Raw genomic sequence first — 10,473 nt, 5'->3', positions numbered from 1 at the left:
ACATAGAGACAGAAAGCAAGAAATCACCCCCCAGGGGGGATGGTCACGCCGCAATCCCTTCTCCTCCATTCTCCTCTTGGGATCTTGGGCACGCACGCACACGCGCCCGGCGTGAGTTCTAAGCCACCGGGTCCGGGACACGAACCGCGGTCGACTACGTGGGAGTCCAGCGACATAGCCATTACGCTAACTGCTGGTTCCCAAAAAATAGGAAAGTCTTGACAGAAGTCATGGGGAGAGGACTATGGGAACCAAGTGTGTCAATTTGTGTATCATGTATCAATGGGCACCATGATTAGCCACCATAGGGGAGGTATTAAACAATCAGGTGGGCAGGGATTTTTACCCAGGTGTCAGTTACAATTATCAGCCACCTCAATACCTGCCCAGTAAAGGTCCAGCAGGCAGCAGAAGTTGTCATCCTCAAGAGAACAACGAAACAGGTTAATGTTGTGGTAAGTTAATTATTATCCTTCCTCCCATTCTGGAGAGAGCAGTGATTCATCCTGTGAGGGATTAATAGACACTTCCAGTATGGCTTTGACTTTCCTGCCATAGGGCCTTAGCCAGGACCTCTATCCAAGGCAAATAGTACATAATTTATAGTCGGTGAGTTCCACATAACATTGCCTTGCAACAACAGATCCATTTTATAACAAGGAGGTCAGGTATACATAGGATCCCCTGGGACCGGCACACACTTTATCACCCAGAAGCTTCTAGTCTGAGGTGTAATCTTGAATATGACACCCTGAAAATCTGGAGTACAGTCCTTGAGATATAGAATATGCCTAGAATCAAAGGCCATTAGGTGATGTTCTGTCTTCAATAGTTAAAATGTATGGATATAAGAACCAAGAAGTTGAGTGGACATGGTCCCACTGTGCATCTCTCCCAAGGACCTCCTCACCCCCTTCTCCCAACTATAGAGACCTTGTTTGCTGAAGGTGAAGTTTCTACAATAAACATCTCACTGAACCTGAAAGTATAGGAGTCAGATGGAGGTGCAGTGAAAATATAATGCTCTGTGAGTCTGGCCCCCATGAGAAGGTTCTGAGTTCATGCCTGAAGACTACCATGAACAATCCAGATGGGTGCATGTCCACGATCCAGGGCGGGCTGAAGCTGAGAATGGACCATGGAGGGGAGGTCCTGTTGAGAATGCCTGTCTCTAGGGGTGGGGCAGAGATCTTATGGAAGAAAGAAATAAACTTAGTTTTACAAAGTGCACCAGCCACTGATCAGGTGGGGCTCCCACACCAGTAGGCCAACAGGAAAAGAAAGAGGTTACCATACCGGCAGAGGTCATCAGGAGAAGATCAAGTTCATGATACATAATGAAAAGGGAAAAGGTATGTTTGGAACACCGGTAATCCACTGGGACATCCTTGGCACCCATCTAAGGTCATTACGAATGGCAATTATAGCGACTATAGCCTGAAAGGATATGTTTAGCTCTCTCAGAGGTTGAAGGACAGGACCATACCTCCAGGCAAGCCACTGTGACCAGCAGAGGGGGAATTTATAAAAGATGGCTGAGGAGGGAGAGTATGCATTATAGCCTTAAAGCCAGCTGTAGCAGTGATGATATTAGGTTGTCTTGCCTTCTCTCTCAAGTTTTTCCCCAGAAACTATAATCCATTACTGTCTTAATAGATCTGTAACAGGATGGAAGTGATGTGAGAGGATCTGAGAAATGTGAATAATGCAGTATTCCACCCATCCCTTTCACCACCTAGGCACCCAGCCCCCATCTCCTAGACCCCAGTCTGGACAGCACTGAGCCATACCCTCCGCACAGAGCTGCCTGTGGGATGAGGTTGCGGCCACCTCCTGAGGGACTCTGCCAGAGCTCCTCTCATCCAGCTTCTCTCCTTCCCTAGAAACACTGCCTTAATAAATCACTTGCACTCTAATACTCATCTCAGAGACTTTTCTACAGACCTAACCTAAAACATCCTTTTCTTTTCTTTCAGATGTTTGCCCTAGGGCACACATACTCACTGAAGAGAGACAGAAAGAGAAGGAAAGTGAGTAATTACCTCTTGGAAGGGATGGTCATGCTGCAATCACTTCTCTCCCATCCTTCTCTCAGGATTTTGGGCACAAATACACATGCACCCAGCATGATTTTCTTTCTTTTTTTTTTCTTTTAATTTTATTTTATTTAGCTTTATTTATTTATTTTAATTTGACCAGAGAGGCATAGACTGTGAGAAAGAGAGAGAATGTGAGAAAGCAAGCCGCCAGGTCCAGGACTTGAACCACAGTCAGCCATATGGGAGTCCAGTGCCATTAACTATCACGCCACCTGCTGGCCCTGCCTAGCATGATTTTCAAGCCACCAGGTCTGAGATTTGAATCACAGTCAGCCATGTGGGAGTTCAGCCTCTTAACCACCGTACCACCTCCATCTTAAAAGATGGTATCTTTATTTTTTTTTCTTTTCTCTTTTTCTCACTCCAAAGGTAGAGGACATCTTTTATCACAGATTTTGTTGTGATTTGTAATTTTCATGTAATAGCTGTACATCTTTGTGAAGTTTTTGGAAAAATATATAGGGGATTGGGAAAGAGAACTATAGGGTTGAGATTCTCACATGGTGATGAGTCTCTAGGGCCATCTACTGAATGGAGACATGTCCCAAGGCCTAGGTTATCTCCCACTTAAGTGATACACATTCTTATGTAAGTGCATTAAATCTTAGGGTTTAATAAAATCTCAGAAGTATGGGATCAGCAGATGGCATAATGGTTACATTGCTGGACTCCCACATGGCCGATCACGGTTTAAGTCCCAGAACCAGAGACCTGAAACTCATGCTGGGTGTGTGCACATGTGTGCCCAAGATCTCAAAAGGAGAATGAAGGGAAAAGGATTGCAGCATGGCCATCCCCCCAGCGGGTGATTTCTCACTTTCTGTCTCTGTCTTTCCCTGTGTTTCCAGTGAGTGCATGTGCCGTATAGTGGGGAGAGGCAGGGAGAAACTCTCTTAAAACAAAATTTCAGAAGTAATGGCAAAGCCGGATAGTCTGACAAAACCTGCATGCCGTTAAGGAGTGTTCTGGCCCTTCCTCTACCTCATCTCAGACAGAGAATAGAAAGCAACCATGCAGTCATCATAACTGAGCCAAGAGGGAAGGCCAGGAGCAATGATCAGAGCAGAGAAGTTGCCTGGGCAGAATTGTCACATGTGAGTAAGATGAAATGAGATGAGACCAGCACAAGAGAGACAAGAAGTTCAAACTAGATAAAAACATTACTCAGGGAACAGAAGAAAATTACCCCTGAGTGCTTGAAGTTAGAAAAAAAAATGAAATAGAAACATAAATTCAATAAAATTAATAATTGAAGATGAGCTAATCAAACTACAGAATGAGATAGAAAAAGAGATTAGAAACCTTGGAAAACAAAATTAGAGCTCAAATAGCATTATTATGGAGAAAAAAAAGAACAGACACTATTGATAATCTAATTACTGACACAGAGAAAACGACATGCTTATAATTGGCATAATAGAAATGAATCCATATTTAAAAAAAGAAATTAGAACTACTAGAGAGACATTAACTATAGAAAAAAGACAGTTTATCTTAGAAATAATTGATGTTCCTAAAGAAGAAAGCCCAAGAAATAGAACAAAATATGTATTCAAAGATATAATACAAGAAATTTTCCCCATATTGAAGAAAATAAATGAACCTGACAAAACAAAAAAGAGTACAATGTGTTTCAGGAAAATTTGATATAGAAATATCAACAAAAAAGACACATTCCATACCAATTAAGTTATCAAACTTCAAAGTTTAAGAGAAAAATCATCACACATTCAAGCAGAAATAGAAAAAAATCACACACAATGGGAAAATCAGGCCACACCCTGACTTTTCTACAGTAATATTTAGGGCCAGAAAAAGGGGTACTCATGTCTTAGTGTTCAAAGAGAAAGAAAAAGTAAGTAAAGAATTTTACACCCAAAGTTATTCATATTTAAAGAAAAGAGGGAGGACTAGCCCGTGGTCTGGTGGTTAAGAGAGCTGGATTCCTCATGACTGATAGCACAGTTTGGGTCCCAGACTCTGTAGCTTGAAAAACACACCAGGTACATGTATATGGATACCCCAAATCCTGAAAGGAGGGAGAAATGGAGAAGGGATTGCATTGTGACCTTTCCCTATTGGGGAATGCTTTCTCCTTGTCCCCTTTTGTCTCTCTATCGCTTTCTGGCAAGTACACACACCCTCTGACCAAAAAAAAAATAAAAAAACAGCTATTTACAATTAAAAAAAAAACAGTAAACAACAAATTAACAATAATAATATACATAAACTCAGCATTAGGGTCAAATTATTAGGTATGAGCAGGTAAGAGCATACTTCATTTACATACAGACAAATACTAAATAACTGTGGAAGTTACGATGACAGAATGCAGTATGAAATTAATGAAACTGGATAAGGTAGAAAGTAAGACTATAGCTAACGTTTCTCAGGAGATGGAGAGGAATGTAAATGCATCCACATCTCATCTTTCATAAAAACTAGTCAATTAGGTTTAAATGAAATAAGCCAGACACAGGAAGGGGAAAGTCACAAGTTCTCAGTCATATGTGGAAACCAGTTGACTTCACAGGGGTGGAGAGTAGAAGAGTAGTTACTTGAGGCTGGGAAAGGGAGAGAGGAGAGGAAGATAGGGAGAGGATGCTGGTTAATGGACACAAAACTATGGTTAGATAACAGAAATAAGTTCTAGTATTCTATAGTACAAGAGGGTCATTATAGTCAACAATAACTTATTGTCCATTTCAAAATAGTTAAAGGGGAGGATTTTGAACGTTTCCAATACAAACTAATGATATATATTGGTGATGATAGTTAGGGTCATTGCCCTGATTTGATTATTACACATCGTGTTTATATGCTAAAAAATCACACTGTACCCCATAAGTGTGTATAATTATTATGTGTCCATTAAAAAGAATTTTTAAAGTTTTAAATTTTTTTTATTGCCAGAGGAGAGATAGAAAATATCAGACAGAGAGAGAGACAGAAAACATCCCAAAGGGGTCTGTCCATTTTATAATCCTCTTCCTCCATTCATTCCATCAGGATTTGGGGCATACCACCCAAGTCACCAGGGTTGGGACTTAAACCACAGTCAGTCACATGGGGTCAAGATCTTTTAACTGCTAAGCCATGGAACTGACCTAAAGCTAATTTTAGAAAATAAATTCAAAAGAACATAATTAATAGACTAAACTTGAAATTTTAAGCAAACTTGAAACATGAAATAAATGCTTCTTTAAAATAATGACTATAAAACTTCTGACATTTTTCACAAAGTCTTTTTTTATTTTTAAGAGATTTTCTACATTTTTTTTTTTAATTTTTGAAGTTCTCAGTTTCCTCAGATATATTTTCTTCTATTAAGTCCTAGTAACTCCTAGTGGAATTACAGCACAGGATGGAGGAAGCAGTAAACCAAATGTCCTATAACTAAATTCCACTATACAAATATACTTTACATTTTGAAATAAAATGTACAAATGGTCACTTTTTTTTAGACAGGTAAATACCAGTCAATGTATCTATGTTACCATCTGCATAGATAAGTGTTTGAAATTATGTTTGCCTAAGGTAATGGGATGTACATGGGTTTCCTTAAATTTTCTTTGTTGAGCATTTCTTTATAATGAGCATATTTTATTTTTAGAAAGGTAAGAAAATGATTTCCTGGAAGCAGTTATTCCAAGACACTAATAATTAATTTCCAGTAGTGGGAATACGAACAATTTACTTTGTTTTTTTCATTGTAATTTTATGCAATTTAAACTTCAAAAATATAGTTAAAGAAAAAAAGACAATTGTTTAAAAAAATAGAAATAAAATCTTTAATTTCCTACTCAGGAAAGGAGAGTAACAAACCTTTAGTAATCAAACATAAATCAGAAAGACAGTCGGAGAGAAGAAAAGAAAAACCATAACAAAGAAAACATATGGTAGCCTCACATTCTAGTGGTTAAGGGAACTGGATCCCAAATGACTGACTACAGTTCAAATCCCGGCCCCAGAGACTTGAAAAGCATGTATGCATGTGTGCCCCAAATCCTGATGGGATGGAGATATTGAGAAGGGTTTGTGGCATGACTTTGCCCCTTTGGGCAGGGGTTTTCCCTCTCTGTGTGTGTCTCTGCGGCAAGGGCATATACCCTGTGGCAATTAAAAAGAAAAAGGTAATGTATAAAAAAAAAGACAGTAAAAATAAGTCCAAATAAATCGCATTACTATAAAGCATGCCGTGACTTTCCTGACAAACAGGTATAACTCTTGGGTTGTCGGAAAAGTCATAATACATTCTTTTTCTGTTTTTCTATGCAAAAATGTGTCATGACTTTTCCGACAACCCAATAGATTTAAGTTATAAGTCAGAAGACAGTTGGGAAAGACTGGATTTTTCTTAATCTAGTGCTATGTTGTTCGCACAAGCGACACACTAATACAAATGACTCAGAAAGGTTGAAAACAGGGGAATGGGAAAGAATATTGCTGGTACAACAACAGCAACAGCAAAACAGGAAAGCAATATTAGTAGCAGATAAAATCAAACTTAAGGCAAAAGCATTTATAGAGATAAAGAACTCTATGTAATTATAAAAGGAAAGGACTCACCAACCAGATATAACAGTCATGAATTTTATGCACCTCACAGCAGCAAAAATTTATAAAGCAAAACTGACGGAATTACAAGAAACTGATAAATCTATAATCAGAGTAGGAGATTCTAACTCACTGTATCTGAAACTGCTCCTGCAGACAAAAATTACTTATGAAATAGAAAATTTGTACAACACTGTAGCAAGCTTTATCTAATAGATATATAAGAAATCATGCTGTCAATAAATAGGAAGTATCCAATATGTTCAAGAAAATGAGGAATAGCCACAAATATACAATCTTGTAGTCTTGTACAACACAACAGAAGTCATAAATTTCAGAAAATCAAGTATCTCGAATATTATTCTCAGATTCCAATGCAATTAAATTATAAAGTGACAATTAAGGGACAAAATATAGAATAATATTTAAAGCTCACACCTAAATAACTCATGTGTGAAAAATGCAAATTTCCCCCCAAAATTAAAATATTGAGGACTAAATAAAAGTAAGAATTCTACATGGCAGAAGCTGTGGGATAAATTCAATATAACTCTTTTTTTTTTTTTTTTTTTTTTTGTTGAGAGGTGTACAGCACATGCACTCACCAGAAAGACAGAGAAAGAGAGACAGAAAGTGAGAAATCATTCCCCTGGGAGATAGCCATGCCACAATCCCTTCTACAATTTCCCGATGTGGATCTTAGGAACGGATGCACACGTGCCTGGCATGAGTTTAAGCCACCGGGTCTAGGACTCAAACCACAGTCAACTACATGGGAGTCCAGTGACAGCCATTATGCCAACTGCTGGTCCCAATTCAATATAACTCTTAATAAATTCAATTATATGAAAAATAAGAGGGAATGGGCTAGCTCCATGGTGCAGCAATAACACTGCTACAGAGAAGCTGGATCTCACATGACGACCATAATTCAAATCCCCAGCCCGGTCAGCCTGAAACACACTTGGCACATGTGCTAATGTCCAAAATCCAAACTGGAAGACTAGAGGAAAGTGATTATAGTGTGACCAATCCCTATGGAAGGACAAATTGACAATTAAAACAATAAAAATAAACACCACTAATCTTAGTTAATGATTAAAATGTGGGGCCAGAAGGTGGCAAGGAATTTAAGGTGCTAGACCTCCGCAAACTGACCACAGTTCCAGTCCTTGACCTAGTGACCTGAAAATCACACCAGGCATAGCGTGTGTGTGCCCAGAATCCCAGGAGGACAATGGACGAGAAGGGACTGCAGCACAGCCCATCCCTCTGGGGGATTTCTCACTTTCCTTCTCATTGTTTCCCTCTGCCTCTCTGTCTCTCTCCAATGAGTGCATGTGCCTTATGGTAAAAATATTTTTTAAAAAATTAAAATGTGAATAATTTTAATCTTTTTTTAAGGTTTTTTGTTTGTTTGTTTGTTTGTTTTTTGCCGTAGAGTGGGTACACTAATAATTAGGCCCAGCAGATGCATGGTAGTTAAAGGCGCTGGACTCCCACATGGCAGTCTGGACCTGGGAGGCTTGCTTTCTCACTTTCTCTCTGTCTCTCTCTGGAATACCCATGTGCCCTGTAGCAAGTTTTAAAATGATAATAATAACAATAAATAAAATTAAATCTTTTTAAAAAGTGAATAATTTATTTTTAAAGAAGCATTTATCTCATTTTATTTATTATTATTATTTTAATTTGCTATAGGGCTCATGCCCTCACTAGAAAAAGAGAGATGAAGTGAGAAAGCAAGCTGCCAAGTTCAGGACTCAAACTGTGGTCCGCCATGTAGGAGTCCAATGCCTTGATCTACATGCACCTGCTAGCCCCAATGTCAATAATTTATTAAGGGCATACTCCAAGAAGAAACCAGTGAGAAGGTAGAGAAGCACAATAAGGACAGAGATTTGTTCTGTCTTTTGACAAAAGAGCTGAGAGGTCACATTTCCACCAAGCCGAAGAATGTAACTTCAGACACTTTTAGCTCACCATTCAACAACTGGCTCTAGAGCCCAACTACAGTTCTTTGAAGATTTCAATGACAAACCTTTAAGAGAAAAGTATCCAGAAGATGGGAAATTGTGTGCTGAACTGGTAAACAGGATGCAAAGGCTTTTAGTAAGGGCAGCAACAAAGTCTACCACAGGATTTTATGTAAGAGGGAAACAAACACCACTCCCAACAGAGATGTTCAATATAACCAACAATTATTTATTTAAAAAAAAAACTCTAGAAAAATAACAAAACTGCATTTTGAAAAGGTAAGATAGCCAAGATTGACTAAACCCAGTATAGTCTCTCTCTCTCATCCATTACTAAAACTTTTGAAGAAGATACAAAAAGTAACTACATCCAAAGCCATCGAGGGCCACGGGCCGGTTGGGAAGTGAGAAGAATCTTTCCTTTATCAGCCCAATCTACTTTGAGAGTATGGAGCATGCAAGAGGCAAGGAGTGGAAATCCACAGAGAAGTCAAGGGAAGAGTATGGAAATTCTAAGTGTGAACAAGGGTCTGAAACTGAAGAGCAGCAGTGGGCTTCCAGTCAACCAAGCCCATCTATATAGGTTTATTGGCAACCTCAGCAAAGGGGAAAAAACGAAAAAGGTCTGCAAAGGATGACCAAGCTTCCTGTCCAAAGGAGAAGGCACAAAGCAGTGACAGCCTACAGCCTCAGAAAAAGATACCAATTCCCGTATTGCCCTCTAAACTGCCACCAGTCAACCGGCTTCACCGAGACATCCTGCGGGCTTGGTGCCAGCAATTAAAGATCAGTTCCAAAGGCCAGAAATCAGATGCATATAGGAGACTGTGCCTATGCTTATCCAAATCAGAAGGATATTCCTACCACAGCAAAAGAGGCCAGGATTGAGTCATCATTACGAAGAAAATTAAAGATGGGCAGAGGGAAAGCATCTGCAGAAAGTCCTCAGGAAGAAACGTGTTCTGAAAGGACTAATCCTCCGGAAGTGGCTCCTCCACCTGCAGAGGCTTTGTCTAACCCCAAAGAGTCTGCAGCTCTCCTCGAGGGACTTAATACAATTGAGGTGACAACCTCTGCCCCAGAGTCTGTGCTGGCCTCCTGGGCCAGAATCGCATCTGTGACTGGGAAGATGGAGTCAGCAGAAACAGAGGCCGTGGAATCCCCACAAGAGGCCTAAGGTGTCAGGTGGTGTGTGGTCCATGGGAGAAGTCTCCCTGCAAACAAAGGTGGTTGGGTTCACCTGCAGTTTCATGCTGGACAAGCCTGGGTTCCTGAGAAGCAAAAAGGGAGAGTGTGTGCCCTCTTCCTACTTCCGGCCTGCAGTTTCCCACCCCTGCACCTGGAGGACAATATGTTGTGCCCGAAATGTGTGCAAAGGAACAAGGTCTTAATGAAAAATCTCCAGTGGGATTAGAATACCAAGAAAAGGGCACATCTGTGGTTGTAATTCATGTTGCAAAAGTTGAACAGTCCACTCCACTGTGACCCAGACGGCTGAACTCTGGTCCTCCACACTGGCCCAGCTTCTTTCTGCTCAGAGGCCGTATAGACCAGTGGGATAAGATGGTACCCTTGGACCTCCGACAGTACCTGCTGCCTCCCAGGTTGTACAGAGACTTGGAAAATGGAAAAGACTTCAACAAAGGGCCATCCATTCCATTGTTATGATGAACACATTGTTCCTACTACCAAATGTCTACCCTTCTGAACTAGAAAGGACTTCAGCAGCTCTGTGAAGTGGCAACTTCCTCAATGGTGCGCTGCAGAGGAGAGGGGACAGGAAACTCATTTGCTTTGTGTTGGAGTTTTCCTCCTCAGGATACTGATGACTTAGGAGACAT

General features: G+C 40.1%; 1 pseudogene; it reads left to right on the top strand.

Moving 5' to 3' along the window:
- Positions 1 to 9,080: 9,080 nt before the first annotated feature.
- LOC106733835 (developmental pluripotency-associated protein 4-like) lies at positions 9,081 to 10,046 on the top strand (annotated as a pseudogene).
- Positions 10,047 to 10,473: the final 427 nt, after the last annotated feature.

Source organism: Tupaia chinensis, unplaced genomic scaffold (genome assembly GCF_000334495.1).
Source record: "Tupaia chinensis unplaced genomic scaffold, TupChi_1.0 Scaffold145396_1, whole genome shotgun sequence".
Classification (NCBI taxonomy): domain Eukaryota; kingdom Metazoa; phylum Chordata; class Mammalia; order Scandentia; family Tupaiidae; genus Tupaia; species Tupaia belangeri.
This window is presented reverse-complemented; position numbering and strand designations above follow the sequence as displayed.